The sequence below is a fragment of the Hylobates moloch genome, unplaced genomic scaffold, assembly GCF_009828535.3.
Source record: "Hylobates moloch isolate HMO894 unplaced genomic scaffold, HMol_V3 SCAFFOLD_1, whole genome shotgun sequence".
Taxonomy (NCBI): domain Eukaryota; kingdom Metazoa; phylum Chordata; class Mammalia; order Primates; family Hylobatidae; genus Hylobates; species Hylobates moloch.
In genome coordinates this window covers 32792927-32809797 of record NW_026652276.1, presented here as the reverse complement: position 1 = coordinate 32809797, position 16871 = coordinate 32792927, and the positions used below count along the sequence as shown (strand labels likewise).

The window sequence follows — 16871 nt, the reverse complement described above, 5'->3', positions numbered from 1 at the left end:
GTTATTTAAGAAATATATTTTGTAATGCCATAGCTGCCACAGATAGTGATTCCTCTGATGGATCTAGACAAAGTAAATTGAAAATCTTCTGAAAGAGATTTACCATTTCTAGATGCCATTTAAGAATATGTGTGATCATGAGAGGAGGTTAAAATACCAACATTATCAAGAATTTGGAAGAAGCTGATTCCAGCCCTCATAGATGACTTTGAGGAATTCAGGGTTTCAATAGAAGAAGTTACTGCAGATGTCATGGAAATAGCCAGAGAACTAGAATTAGAAATGGAGCCTGAAGATGTGACCGAATTGATGCAACCTCATGATATAACTTTAATGGGTGGAGTTACTTCTTATGGACGAGCAAAGAAAATGGTTTTTTGAGATGGATTTACCCATGATGAAGATTCTAGGAACATTGTTGAAATGATAAAATGGGATTTTGAATATTACATAAATTCAGTTGAGAAAGTAGTGGCAGGGTTTGAGAGGATTCACTCCAATTCTAAAAGAAGTTCTACTGTGGGCAAAATGGTATTAAACAACATTACATGCTGCAGAGAAATCTTTTGTGAAAGGAAGAGTCGAACAATGGAAATTTCACTGTTGTATTGTTTTAAGAAATTGTCATAGCCACCCCAACCTTCAGCAACCACCACCCTGATTAGTCAGCACGCATCAACATTGAGGCAAAATTCTCACCAGCAAAAAAGATTATGACTTGCTGAAGGCCAGATGATTGTTAGCATTTTTTTTAGCAATAACGTATTTTTAAATGAAGGTATGTATTTTTTTTAGATGTAAGTCTATTGCACACTTAGACTAGTTAGTACAGTATAAACATAACTTTTGTTTGCACTGAGAAACCAAAAAAAACATGCCACTCACTTTATTGCAAGATTTGCTTTACCGTGTGGTGTGTAACTGGACCTGCAATAACTCTCAGATAGGCCTGCATTTCTTTTTTTCTTTTTCTTTTTCTTTTTTTTTTGAGACAGAGTCTCGCTCTTGATGCCCAGGCTGGAGTGCAATGGCGTGATCTCGGCTCACCGCAACCTCCACCTCACTGGTTCAAGCAATTTGATGCTCCTGCCTCAGCCTCCTGAGTAGCCGGGATTACAGGCATGTGCCACCATGCCTGGCTAATTTTGTATTTTTAGTGGAGACGGGGTTTCTCCATGTTGTGCAGGCTGGTCTCGAATTCCAGACCTCAGGTGATCCACCCGCCTCAGCCTCCCAAAGTGCTGAGATTACAGGTGTGAGCCACCGCGCCTGGTCAACATGCCTGTATTTCTTACAGATTTCTCCCTTACCTGGGAAGCATATGTTCTTTCAGTGTTCAGGATTCATACTAGTTACAGAGAAAGATTCTGAGGCCACAGGTCCTCAGAGGCTCCATCAGTTAATCAATACCTTCCCCTTTCTTCAGAGGGATTACCCTGATAATTCTCCCACAACCAGATCCTGAGTAGGATGCCAGATATGTAAGTAGGATACAATAGAACTTGTGTCCACACAGTTTCCCTGCAAATCTATATTTTTGCAGTTTAGATAAGTCCTTAAAAAACATTCTGCACTTCTCTTCTGGTAATATCATACCCTAGTTTTTTTTGGTACACTAGCGAAAATTATTCTTTTTTACTCATATATTATGTCCCATCAAAATGTAAACACCTTGAATTTTACTTGTGGTCAATGCGGTTATGTGTTATATAATCTTTGGATGTGGGAGATTTAAGTATCTATCTGGGGGTAAGGAATTACTTGTTATCAACTCCATTTCTAAATTGGGTGTAAACATATGCCTATATAGGTAAGTTTTTTTTTGTTTGTTTGTTTGTTTTGAGATGGAGTCTTGCTCTGTCACCTAGGCTGCAGTGCAGTGGCGTGATCTCCGCTCACTGCAAGCCCGCCTCCCGAGTTCACCCCATTCTCCTGCCTCAGCCTCCTGAGTGGCTGGGACTACAGGCACCCGCCACCACGCCCGGCCAATTTTTTTGTATTTTTAGTAGAGACGGGGTTTCACTGTGTTAGCCAGGGTGGTCTCAATCTCCTGACCTCATGATCTGCCCGCCTCAGCCTCCCAAAGTGCTGGGATTACAGGCATGAGCCACTGTGCCCAGCCATAGGTAAATTTTTAATACAGCAGTCCCTCCTTATTCACAGTTTCCTTCTGTGGTTTCAGTTACCTGGGGTCAACCACAGTCTGGAAACAGGTTAGTCCATTACAATAAGATATTTTGATTAGCTGGGCATGATGGTGGGCACCTGTAATCTCAGCTACTTGGGAGGGGAGGTTGAGGCAGGAGAATCATTTGAACCCAGGAGGTGAAGGTTGCTGTGAGTCAAGATTGCGCCATTGCACTCCAGCCTGGGTGACAGGGCGAGACCCCATCTCAAAAAAAAAAAAAAAAAAAAAGGTATTTTGAGAGAGAGAGAAAGACCAAATAACTTTTATTTTTATAACTTATTAAACTTTTATTTTTATAACTTTTATTAAGGTATATTGTTATAATTGTTCTATTTTAGTAATAGTTATTGTTAATGTCTTACTGTGTAAAATTTTTAAATCAAACTTTATCATAGGTATGCATGTATAAGAAAAAAACATAGTATATATAGGTACTATCCATGGTTTCAGGCATCCACTGGGGGTCTTGAAACATATGCTCTGCAGAAAAAGGTGAACCTCTGTATTTTACCAGGCATTTTACAACTTGTTAATGTGAAATAACTTAACCAAAGTGGGTCACTGGAGATTAAGTTCTTATTAAATTACAATACTGATCAGCAGATACTAATTGGGACATACTGGGTTTTCTAAAACTATTATTAAGTATCTGAGATACATTAAGCTAGTAAGTATTTAGTAAACATCCACTATATGTCAGGCACTATGATGGGCATTTTGAAAGTATCAGTTAATAAATAAAATCTTTGCCTTTGTGAAAGCAGGGCTGTGACAAGCATGAATGCACTTGCATGACCTAAGAGTGACTATCTCCTTAAATTTTGCAACCTAGATGTCTTGCTGGCCTTACCCTAGGACAGTCATATGACATGAACCTTATGATGTAGTGGGGAAAATGCAACAAACGAGATTAGTGAGCAAACTATATGGTATTTTAGATGCTGGTAAATTCTTTTGGATAAAATAAAGAAGGAAAATGGGATAGTAACTTTTTTAGTTGTTTAGGGCAAGGGAAAGAGTTGCACTTTTAGTTGAGGATGTCTAGGAATATTCTCTTTGAGATGATGGATGTTGAGTATGCCTGATGAAAGAGACATAGTGAATTAAATGGAGACTTTAGGGAGGGATTCTAGCCAAGGCCTTGGGTAAAAAGCTTACCTATTATTCTAGAACAACCGAAAGGAGGCCAGTATGGTTGGAGTGGAGTGAGCAAAGAAGAAAGTTGTAGGAAATCAGTGATAAGACTGGGCCCAGATCAGTAGGAAATTTCAACCACTATGAGGACTTTGGTTTACATTCTACATGCTATGGAAAAGCTCTAGAGAGTTTTGATTTGAGAATTGTCATGGATTAACATATTTTAGCAGCACTACTCTGCTGCTATCTAGAGAAAAGACATTAGTGTTGCAAGGTCCAAGTGGTGAGGTCAAAAGTCTACTGCAGAAACACAGGAAATGAATGCATGATAGATATATTTTGTATGTAATGCTAGAGAATTTGCTGTGAGTTTGAATGGAGGGAGAAAGAGAAATTGTGACATTAAGCATGACAAAGTTTTCTGCCTTAGCAACTAGAACATTGTTGTCCTGTATTGAAAGGTGAAGACTGTTCTGGTTAGGAAACGGTAGGTTCAAGATGTGTGTTAGGTTGTTAAGCAGTCAATGAAGATGTTAAGCAGTCAATTTTCCCTCTAACAATCAAGAGTTCAAGAGGGAAGCTCATGTTAGAAATGTAAGTTTGACAGTCATCAGCATGTAAATAGTATTTAGAGTCATAGCATCAAGAAAGTGAGACTAAATAGAAAATAAAAGAAATCCTGGATTTACTTCTTTGGCTTCTCCAATGTATAGAGGCAGGGAGATGAGGGAACGTCAGCAGAGGAGACTGAGAATAGACGGAGAGAGGAGGAGGGAAGGAAGATAGTATTATCTTAGAAGCCAAGTGAAGGAGGCATTTCAAAACTGTGTCAAATGTTGTTTTATCAGATATGCCCCAAATCATATGAGGATACTACGGACCTTATTAAAACACAATTCCATTGAAAAAGTAAAGAGGGATATTGCTAAATACTATACTTATTTGTATTTTTAGTACTTATATTCTTCTTGGAGTTTTTTTAGCATTTTATTTACTCCTTCATTGGTGCAAGCTGAGGGGATACAAATATGATGATGTGTGCTTCCTGCTATTGAGGAATCTGCAGTGTGAATAATGATCTTAGGGTCATTGCATTGATCCATCCTATTACTTTGTAGTATATGTGAGAACAGAGTGAGGCAGAAGGAGAAAAAAAAAGCACTGATGGCAAGGCTACTATATTGTAAGTGCCCCCAATCTTACCCAGAGAACATTCTCTGACTTTTATTAACCAGTTGAGTCAAGAGCATCCCATCAGAGGTGGATAACATACTAAATCTCTAGTTATGAAATTCCAGATATTTCCAGTATCCTATTCTCACAAAAAGGCAAGCATCCATCATAGTTGAAATTCAGGTTTGTAACGTGGATTAGAAAGAAGCTAAAATACTGAGTACTAATATTGCAAAGAGTAATCTTCTAAAACAATTTTGTGGGATTCGACACCGGGTTGTTTTTTTTTTAGCTTTTAATTAAACCGAATTTGGTTGTGACATTTTGATAGATTCAGAGAATTTTCAGCCTTCCCACAATGATTCGTTATTCTACCCTTTTGACAGTGTGTTCTTCCCACACACAGAATTTCAGGCACAGGGGCCTCGGTTGAACAAATATAATTAGTATCACACAACCTTCAATTTTACGTTTAAATACACTGAAAAAATTGTTAACTTTGAAATAATAAAAAAGTGAAAAAATTACTTTTCATTATGAAAGACAAGAACTCATTTAAGTCTTTGGGAAAAGTAAAACAAGCAGAAGAAAGAAAGAGAGGGGAAAGTGGGTTAAAAAACACTTATTCAAAGAATTTTTTTGAATTTCAACTTTTATATTAGATCCGGGGGTACATGTGCAGGTTTGTTACATGGGTATATTGCATGACACTGAGACTCGGGATATGAATGATTCCATCACCCAGGTGGTAACTATAGTACCCAATAAGTAGTTTTTCAACCCTTTCTCCCCCTCCTCCCATCTAGTAGTCTCTACTGTCTATTGTTCTCATCTTTATGTCATGTGTACTCACTGTGTAGCTCCCACTTATAAGCAAGAACAGGAGGTATGTGGTTTTCTGTTTCTGCTTTAGTTCACTTTGGATAATAGCCTCCAGCTGCATCCATGTGGCTGAAAAGGACATGCTTTCATTCTTTTTTACCGCTGTGTAGTATTCCATGGTGTATATGTACCATATTTTCTTTATCCAATCCACCATTAATAGGTACCTGGGTTGATTCCTTGTTTCTGCTATTGTGAATAGTACTGCAGTGAACACACACTTGTGTCTTTTTTGGGAGAATGATTTATTCTCAGTTAGCTATATATCCAGTAATGGGATTGCTGAGTCAAATGGTAGTTCTGTTTTAAATTCTTTGAGAAATCTCTAAACTGCTTTCCACAGTGGCTGAACTAATTTATATTCCCATCAATAGTGTATAAGTGTCCCCTTTTCTCTACAGCCTGGCCAGTATGTTATTTTTTGCCTTTTGATTAATAGTCATTCTGACTGGTGTGAGATGGTATCTCACTGTGGTTTTGATTTGCATTTCTCTGATCATTAGTGATGTGAAACATTTTTTCATGTTTGCTGGACACTTTTATGCCTTCTTTTGAGAAGTGTCTGTTCATGTAATTTGCCCACTTTTTAATGTGGTTATGTGTTTTCTGCTTGTTGAATTGTTTAAGTTCCTTATAGATAATGGATATTAGACCTTTGTCAGATGCATGGTTTGTGAATATTTTCTTTCCTTCTGAAGGGCATTTGTTTAACTCTATCAGTAGTTTATTTTGCTGTGCAGAAGCTTTTTAGTTTAATAAGGTCCCACTTGTCAATTTTTGTTTTTGTTGCAATTGCTTTTGAAGACTTAGTTATAAATTCTCTAAGAACTTGTAATGGTTTTTATATGTCTCTGTTATGGTTTCATCCACTTTCATTCTAGTCTTGTTTTCTAACCAGTTATCTTCGAGAATGTTTAGAATTCTTTAGAAAGGGGAATATAGTTGTCACCCAACTATTTTCCATTCAATTTTAGAATGATCCTAGATCTAGAGAGTGATAAAAATAATTTCTTATCCTCTGCATGTTTCTTAGAGAGCTAGTCCATCAGCCATCATATTTCAACCTACACCTAAGTTATAGGCATGGTGGAATGTGCAGTATCAAGAGTGATACATGAAATGCAAGAATAGATATGCTATAGTCTGAATGTGTCCCCAAAATTCACGTGTTGAAATGTAGTGGCCAATGTGAAAGCATTAAGAGATGTGGCCGTGAGGAGGTGAGTAAGTCATAAGGGCATGGCCTTCATGGGAAACACTGACAAACTTGGAGTGACAGATCTGTGCTTTTGAGGGAAGCTACCTGGAAGACACTCAGATGTATGGCAATATTATTCCTGACTGGGATCGGTATCTGACCAACCAAAAAAACTCCTATAGCAAAAGTGATAGGAGGAACCAGAAGTTTAAAGAAGCTAAGCGGCTCTTCAGTAAATCCTCAGTTACCTCAGCAGCTGCATTAAGTGCATTGGCAGGAGTTCAGGACTAGCTCATTTAAAAGAGGGAGCCAGCAGTAGGTATTGGAAATCTACAAAGGATGTCCAGCCAACGAAGTACCCGTACATACCAAAGAAATAATTATGCTCTGAATACCTATGTGGAGCCCTCTAGGCCCATACAATACCAAGTGCAAGAGTGCAATTATAACAGGCTTCAGCACACAGTGCCAGCTAATGATGGCACCACAAGGTCCCCATCAATAGACAGCATTCAGAAGGACCCCAGCGAGTTTGCCTGGCGTGATCCTGAGTTGCCTGAGGTCATTCACATCCTTCAGCACCATTTCCCACGTGTTCAGGCAAATGCAGCAGCCTACCTGCAGCACCTGTGGTTTGGCGACAACAACGTGAAGATGAAGGTGTGTAGGTTAGGGGGAATCAAGCATCTGGTTGACCTTTTGGACCACAGAGTTTTGGAAGTTCAGAAGAACGCTTGTGATGCCCTTCAAAACCTCTTTTTCAGCAAATAAAATAGCAATGAAGGATGTTGGTAAGATATCTGCCTTGTTGTGACTGTTGAGAAAATCAATATTGATGCAGAAGTAAGGGAGCTTGTTACAGGAGTTCTTTGGAATTTATCCTCATGTGATGCTGTAAAAATGACAATTATTTGAGATGCTCTCTCAACCTTAACAAACACTGTGATCGTTCCACATTCTGGATGGAATAACTCTTTTGATGATGGCCATAAAATTAAATTTCAGAATTCACTAGTTCTGCGTAGTACAACAGGTTGCCTGAGGAACCTCAGCGATGCGGGGTAGGAACCTTGGAAGCAAATGCGGTCCTGCAAGGGGCTGGTGGACTCGCTGTTGTATGTGATCTACACGTGTATGAACACATCCGATTACGACAGCAAGATGGAGAATTGCATGTGCACCCTGAGGAAGCTGTCCTATTGGTTGGAGCTGGAGGTGCCCCAGGCCCAGTTACTGGGACTGAATGAATGGGATGACTTACTAGAAAAAGTTTCGCAGCAAAGACTCTGAGCCACGCTGCTGGGGGAAGAAAAAGAAAAAGAGGCCTCGGCAAGAAGATCAATGGGATGGAGTTGGTCTTATCCCAGGACTGTCGAAGTCCCCCAAAAAGGCTGAGATGCTGTGGCACCCATCAGTGGTGAAGCTATATCTGACTCTTCTAGCAGAAAGGTCCAACGCAGCCACCTTGGAAGGCTCTGCCGGATCTCTCCAGAACCTCTCTGCTGGCAACTGGAAGTTTGCAGGATACATCCGGGCAGCCGTCCGAAAATAAAAGGGGCTCCCCATCCTTGTGGAACTTCTGAGAATGGATAACGATAGAGTTGTTTCTTCCGTGGCAACTGCCTTGAGGAAGATGACACTAGATGTTCGCAACAAGGAGCTCATAGGCAAATACGCCATGCAAGACCTAGTCAACCGGCTTCCCTGCGGCAACGGCCCCAGTGTCTTGTCTGACGAGTCCATGGCAGCCATCTGCTGTGCTCTGCACGAGGTCACCAGCAAAAACATGGAGAACGCCAAAGCCCTGGCCAACTCGGGAGGCATAGAGAAGCTGGTGAACATAACCAAAGGCAGGGGCGACAGATCATCTCTGAAAGTAGTGAAGGCAGCAGCCCAGGTCTTGAATACATTATGGCAAGATCTGGACCTCTGGAGCATTTATAAAAAGGATGGGTGGAATCAGAACCATTTTATTACACCTGTGTCGACATTGGAGCAAGACTGATTCAAATCACATCCTTCCTTATCTACCACCAACCAAAAGATGTCACCCATCATTCAGTCAGCCTCCAGCAAACCTTCACCAATTTACATCAGTTCGTATTCCTCACCAGCAAGAGAACTAAATAGACAGCTACAGCATCAACAGCTGTATTATAGTCAAGATGACTCCAACAAAATAACTTTGATTCATACAGATTATATTTGCAGTCTCCTCATAGCTATGAAGACCCTTATTTTGATGACCGAGTTCACTTTCCAGCTTCTACTGATTAGTCAACACAGTATGGACTGAAATCGACCACAAATTATGTAGACTTTTATTCCATTAAACGACCTTCTTATAGAGTAGAACAGTACCCAGTGTCCTTAGACTCATGGGTGCAGCATCAAGACGCCCGACAGAGGAACTCTTTCTTTCCAACCTTGTTTGGATTGAGGTGAAAAGTCCATTTTGCTGATTTGATGATTGAAATGTGAAAGTGAAGTGGAAGGAATGAGTGAAGTGCATTTTTTTTCTTTTTTAAGGAATTATCAGGGAAGTGAGGAAACATTTGGGAGAGGACTTTCTAAGCTCTATTTAGGTGTTAGATCTAATTACTTGTATATTTTGTAGTCTGGTGAAGGTGTGGGTGACGTGATGAGAGGTTTGAGAAATGGGTGAAATGAAATGGGGATGTGTAGGTCAAACCAAATTAAAGATGATTTTTTAATGTAAATAAAGTCATGTTCTGATAGTTTGTACCGAAAAAATAAAATGATGCCCACGTTTTATTGCTATTACTAAATGTCAAGATTGTATGCTATTATGTCTTGTAAATTTGTTTTGTTGGTGTAAATATGGAAATGCCACATTGGTTAAGTGCCATCATTTGTAATGCAGTGTGTCACTTGAAAAGAGATTTGAAGAAACTGAAAACTTCAAAAACAAATGGGAAGCCCAAGGAACTGTGAGCGATTAAAAACAAACTGCGACACCCTTTGTCTTCACCATGCATAGTGTACTTTGGAAGCACAATGTCCAGCTGGTACTGCAGTGCCATGCCCATTCCTTGCCTTGTTCGTAGGACACTTCACTGCCATTTTCTATGCACATGAAAGAAAAATAAATGTGGAAATTTCAAAAGGAAGGAAGGAAGGAAGGAAGGAAGGAAGGAAGGAAGGAAGGAAGAAGGAAGGAAGGAAGGAAGGAAGGAAGGAAGGAAGGAAGGAAGGAAGGAAAGAGGGAGGCAAGAACTGGGATGGAAAGTGACATTCTCCAGACTTCCACAATCAGGAAAATGAGCCCAGCCAGGAGGACCCTGAGGATCTGGATGGATTTGTGCAGGGAATGAAACCTCAGAAGGCTGCTTCCTCTACTGCCTCAGGGAGTCACCACAGCAGCCATAAAAAGTGAAAGAACAAAAAACCGACACAGGATTGATCTAAAGTTAAACAAAAAACCATGAGGTGACTATTAGAAGATACTGTAGAGCCCTGCTTCCCTTCTCTGGCCTCACAAAGATAAACATCCTTCACCTGAGTTCGTGGCCATCCACCTCTGCTCTCCCAGACCCAGTTCCTGTGACTTTGAGTAGTTTGTTCTAAATGTGGTGACAAACAATTCATTTCCATAATACATTGGATCATTTACTTTATGTCACTTTTAGTAACAGAACTGCAGGAAGATCAAGACATATATAATCCCAGGAAGTTGCTAATTGTACATTTCTCCCTTCTTAGGATGAATCTCTCCCCCTAAAGTGGTTGGTACCAGCTTCATCTGTGATACGCATCAAGAAATGTTCTCTGGTTTTGTTTTATGCTGAAAGTAGAACACAAGTTACATTTCAGATGAAGGCTGTAAATATCTGGCATTTTCTTATATTGCTTTGTGTTTTCTTATGTTTCTCTTGTTTTTATCATCTTATTTTCTTTGGGTTCTTTTTGTAATGACTTTGTACAGCTCATACCTTCCTGCTGACACATCTGATCATCTCTTTCATGCAGTTCCCAATATTCACAACTGAAAATAATCTGGTTTATCATAAGTAAAATGGGAAACTCAGCTCTTTGTTTTTTTGTAAGGGAAGAATTTCGTAATTACCTATCTTAAATCTTTCTGAGTTGGAAGCAGATTCATGTTCAAGGAACAGGAAACATGGAAAAACATGTTTAAATCAATCATTTTTAAATAGCTATTTTTATTCTTTTGTATAAATAAAATTTCACAGGCTTTGGAAAAAAAAAAAAGGAAGCAAAGACCAAACCTTCACCAAGCACTGAAACTGCTAGCACATTGATCTCTAACTTCTGGCCTTTAGAAGAGTGAGAAATAATTTTTTTCAAACTTATTTATGTATTTCATCTATTTATTTAAATAGATAAAATTTTATGTATTTGTTTTATATAACATGATGATTTGAAGTATATATACATAGTGAAATAGCCAAATCTAGCTAATTAAATATGGATTACCTCACATAATCATTTTTGTAGTAAGTACACTTAATATCCACTCTGATATGATTATGTATTTTAAGAATACACCATGTCATAATTAACTCTAGTCCCCATGCTGTTTAATAGATCCAGTGAAATTATTCCTTTTATTGAACTATAATTTTATATCCTTTGACTAACATCTCCCCAACTGCCCCTTCTCCCCACCAACACACAACAGCTCAGCCTCTGGTAACCACCATCCTACTCCCTATGAGATCAACTTTTTAAAATTCCACGTATGAGTCAGTTGTGAGGTGTTTGTCTTCCTATGTCTGACTTATTTCACCTAACATAATGTCCTTTAGGTTCACCCATGTTATTTTAAACAGCAGGATTTCCTTCTTATTTATGGCTTAATAGTATTCCATTTTGTATACATATCATACTTTATTTATTTGCTGATGGACACTTCAGGCTGATTCCATATCCTTTTGTGAATAGTGCTGCAATAAACATTGGAGTGCAGATATCACTTCAACATACTGATTACATTTCCTTTGGATACATACCCAGTAGTGAGAGAACTGGATTATACAGTAGTTTTATTTTAATTTTTTGAGGAACTCACACACTGCTTTCCATAATGGCGAATAATGTTCCCTTAATTCCACAGTTTCATCAACATTTGTTATCTTTTGTCTTTTTTTAATGCCCATTCTAACGGGTCTCAGATGATATCTTGTGGTTTTGATTTGTTTTCCCTGATGATTAGTGATGCTGAATATTTTTGCATATATCTGTTGGTCATTTATACATCTTCTTCTGAGAAATGTCTACTCAGGTTTTTTGCCCATTTTAATATCAGGTGATTTTTTTTCTTAATATTAAGTAGAGCTCCTTACATACTTTAGACATTAACCCTTATCAGATGTATAGCTTGCAAACATTTTCTCCTATTCTATAGATAGTCTCTTCACTCTGTTGACTGCTTCCTTTGCTTTGCAGAATTTTAGTTTGCTATAATCCCATTTGTGTATTTTTGTTTGGGCTGCCTATGCTTTGGAGAACATATCCAAAAAGTCATTTCCTAGACAAATATCCTGAATCATTTCCCCTATACTTGCCTACGTAAAAGCCTTACATTTAAGGCTTTAATTAATTTTGAGTTAATTTTTTAATATGGTGTGAGATAAGGGTCTAATTTCTTTCTTCTGCATATGCATACCCGATTTTCCCAACACCATTTATTGAAGAGACTCAATCTACGAAGATTGTATTCAGGAAGTAGTATAGATCCAAAAACAAGTTCAACATAAGAAGCATTTTATTTTATTCCATTGGAAAGATGTCAGAAATGGCCCTCAAGATGTTTCATGGAGAGAGTTGCAGATTAACATTTCCCTGTTTGTATACTAAGGTATAAAGTCAGCAAAATTCTTCATGAAAAAAACATCCATGACAAATACTAGGAAAGATTCTATTGCTGTAAACCGGTCTCACACTGGATAACTCTTTAAAGGGCAATGATAAAGTAACTTCTTTCCATGCTGTTGTTAAATCTCAATTCAGATTTTGTTAAATTTCAATCAAGTTCATACTTTTTTATTCCTGCTGACTTTCTTATTTGTCTAGTGCTATTTTATTAATGCTATTATTTCTTGGGAAAGATACAAATGGAAGATGTCATGCTTCTGTTGCCTATTTTGAAAGGTATATAACTGTATCTGCTATCATTATATTTACACAAAAACCAAAGAAATAAACAAATCACTTGTAAGAATTTCTAATTCAACTCAATTCAATTCAATGACAATAATACTGTGAGATTCACAGTCCCATTTGTTCTGACTGTCTTTTCCCTTTAAAATAGTTTTTGCATTGGACAGAAACATTATTATTATAGGGAAAATAGCCAAAAAGTAAAACGAAAACATTAGCCCAATGTATTGCCAGAACATTTAAAGAGATGGTGGCCTTGAAGTTTTGTACTTCAATTCCAGGTGGCTTAACTGTCTATACAAGAAGGGCAAAATTATAAAGATTTTAGATAATAATATAGCAGAAAATCTCCATGATATCCCTCTTCTTTCAAGGGAACGAAATAATTTATTAAACAAGACACATAACACCAATAGTTAAGATTCTCAAATTCACATTTATAAACTTATTTTCATCAAAATACATCATAAGAGTTTCTTTAAAAGTTAAACGTACACTTATTATATGACCCAGCAATTCCACTTCTAGGTGTTTATCCCAGAGTATTGAAAATATATGGTATTGTTCACACACAACCTATAAATTAATATTTGTAGGATCATTATTTGCAATCATCAATATTGAAAATAATCTAAATGTCCTTCAAGTGAATTGGTCAATCCACCATGATACACCCATACAATGGAATACTACTCAGCAATTTAAAAGAATGAATTATTGATACACACAACATGGATGAATCTCAAATACATTCTGTTGCCTGAAAGAAACCGAACCCAAAGAAGTTATCAATAGATGATTCCACTTATATGACATTCTGGAAAAGGCACACATATAAAAACAGGAAATAAATCAGCAGCTTACCAGGGTTAGAGGTGGAATAAGGGTCTGAACACAAAAGGGTAGCATGATGGAATTCTTTGTGATATTAGAATTGTTCTCTATTGTGTCTGTAGTAGTAGCTACAAAAAACTATAAATGTTTAAAAATGCATAGAACTCTATTTCAAAAAGTGAATTTTACTTACTGGAATTTTTTAAATTAAAATAAATAAGAGAGTATAAGAAAATGTATAAGGCCATGTGCGGTGTGGCTCATGCCTATAATCCCAGCACTTTGGGAGGCCTAAGCAGGTGGGTCACTTGAGGTCAGGAGTTCAAGACCAGCCTGACCAACATGATGAAACCCCATCTCTACTAATGACACAAACATTAGCTGGGTGTGGTGGTGCATGCCTGTAATCCCAGTTACTTGGGTGGATGAGGCAGGAGAATTACTTGAACCCAGGAGGTGGAGATGGCAGTGAGCCGAGATCGCGCCACTGCACTCCAGCCTGGTCGACAGAGCAAGACTCTGTCTCAGAAAATGAGGAAAAAAGAAAAGAAAAGAAAAGAAAAAAGAAAATATACAAAGATAATATGCATATATATGAATATATACAGCATATGGAACCTAGAAAATACAGAAGAACTTACAAATAAGTAAGGGGAAATCATCTCAATATAGAAATGGTCAAAGGCTTTGAAGAAATACAACATAGAACTGAAAGACCAAACGAACAAATGGCTAATAAAGGAAATGAGATGCTTGTATTCATTAGTACCCAGGAAAATAAAATCATAATCAGATATCATTATACAGCAAGTGGGTTAAAATTTTAAAAGTCTCGTTTTACCAAGTGTTTGTAAAAATTGGAGGCAATAGAGCCTTGATACAATGATAAGTGGAGTGTAAATTGTTACAATTGCTCTGTTAGCATTAGTAGCATTAGCTATCTGCCTATCAGTTTTAATACTACTAACATAAGCACCCAGGGAGATATGTACAGAAATGTTGACTATACCCCTAACTGAAAATAACTCTAGTAACATGAAGAACTCATCTTGTAACTCAGTGGCTTCCAAATTTTTCAAACAGGGCCCATATGTAAGCAATACATTTCAGAGATATTGTTAGTACTCACCCTCACTCTTGGAGTGGTTTAAGAAGGGCAGACGAGATGTGGAGAAATTTTCTGGCCGCTTCTTGGAAAGTTTTCCTTCGTGTCCAAGAAACAGCCACAAGTAGGGCTGGACAATATAATGCCTTTGGACCCTGTTGTATCAGGCTGTGATGCTGGAGCTGCTGCAGCCATCCTCCAATCCATGTGAGGAAAAAATTTCCATTAAAAATGGCATAGCCTAGGGATAGAAAGAATCTGGGTTCTTGATGCCCTTCTTGGTCCATTTTTATCAATAAATCCCTAAGTCTGCCCTACCTTTGGGCTCCTTTATCTCTTCAGCCACATTGGATCTGAGTTTCATTCTCAGCAAACTAACACATGAACGGAAAACCAAATACCTCATGTTCTCACTCATAAGTGGGAGTTAAACAATGAGAACACATGGACGTGAGGAGGGGAACATCACACAACAGGGCCTGTTGGAGGGGGTGCGGGCTAGGGGAGGGATAGCATTAGGAGAAATACCTAATGTAGATGACAGGTTGATGGGTGCAGCAAACCACCATTACACATGTATACCTGTGTAACAAACCTGCACATTCTGTACATGTATCCCACAACTTAAAGTACAATTTAAAAAAATGTAAAAAAAAACCAGTTTATTTTTCTTGAAATAAAACTATCCAAACTGCTACAAACTGAACAAACTGTCAGCCCTAGTTTTGTTTACGTGCATAATGTCCTTCTAGGCAATAATTTGTTACTATATATCTGATCAGAATATCAGGGTAAATTCTTTAAGACAGATACCTCCACTTCCCATACAAGGATATAATGCATTTAAATATATAGTTTATTTCTCTCATTATTTTTCATCTTAAGAAATTAAAGAAGTCTCTATTGTTATTCTTGAAGGTATATATCACAAAACCTTTTAGCAATGCTATCCTATATATACAAAAATGCTAGACTAATATAGGTCTTCCCTTTTATTTTCTAAAAAGAAATATTTTATATATATAATCTAGGTTTTACAACATAAAAGATTACAAATTATATATAATCCAAAAAATTCAGATAGAACCATTTTTAGTATTTTGTTTTATTTACTTCCAAGAATTTTAAGAACCTATAAGTACATATTTTTACCCCCAAAATGGAACTATATGATGCAAATCGCTCAAGAATTTGCTTTTTAAACTTACCAGTATATTGGGGAATCTTTTCAATCACATTATACTTCTTTAACTGTCTGACTGATCTGGAACTATATAAAAAATGTCTTTGGATAATTTTAACTAATGTGCATTGCAGAAAAAAGTAAGTCACTGACCCAGAAACATAGGAAATTATCAGGATTTCTCCATTTACACTAGGCAACTCAAAAATCAATGCTAAAAGAGAACATATGAATGAGGCTATTGATTAGACAACCTTCAAAAAAATAATTCTAGAAGTATCATTCATTACTCAAACCAGAAAGACATAAGCCATGTTCTGATTTTATCTTTATAATTAATTTGTAACTTGAGTTATGTTTATGTTTATATTTTTCGCTTTAATTCTGTCAGTTTTTGGCCAGGCTACACAAAATGAGGATAATTTTTTCTTATGTATAATACATTATAGGATATTAGTTTTGCTTGTATTCTTTTCTCTTCCATGTAACAGTGAAAACCTACTTACTGAGCTCTTCTGTTAAATGCTACCAAAAAGTATCAGTAATCTTATTGGCTTTAGGCTAGATCTAGAAAAAAAATCTAATTGGAGTACATGGAGACCAGCAGATACTGCCTTGCAATATTACCAAAGACCTGGTAAACACTGCTCTCACTCACGTACTTAGAGAAGCCCTAGAAATTAGTGTACTAAGAGAGCTATTGAAACTGAGGGAATGGAAAATACCCATATATATTTGGAGTAGTTTGGGCTTGATACAGTGTGTTTACTTGGAAAATTCTTATATTGTATGCCTCAGGACTGATTGTGTTTTACATTGCTTTCAAATTCATTCCCTCTCTCTCACTCACTCTCATTGCAAAGTTCACTTCCATCCTCGGTTCATGGCCCATTTACATCATCAGCCTATGCAAGGTTTCCTTACCTTACTTGTTTATTCCCTTTTATTTCTATTTCTTAGTCTCATCCAATCCCACCCATCCACTATAAGTATCTAGAAATAATATGTCTAGGTTTTAGGATATAAT

The 16871-nt window shown here is 37.4% G+C and overlaps 1 pseudogene; it reads left to right on the top strand.

Moving 5' to 3' along the window:
• Window positions 1-252: 252 nt before the first annotated feature.
• On the top strand, window positions 253-10027 carry LOC116810898 (chromatin modification-related protein MEAF6-like; annotated as a pseudogene).
• The last annotated feature ends 6844 nt before the right edge of the window (window positions 10028-16871 follow it).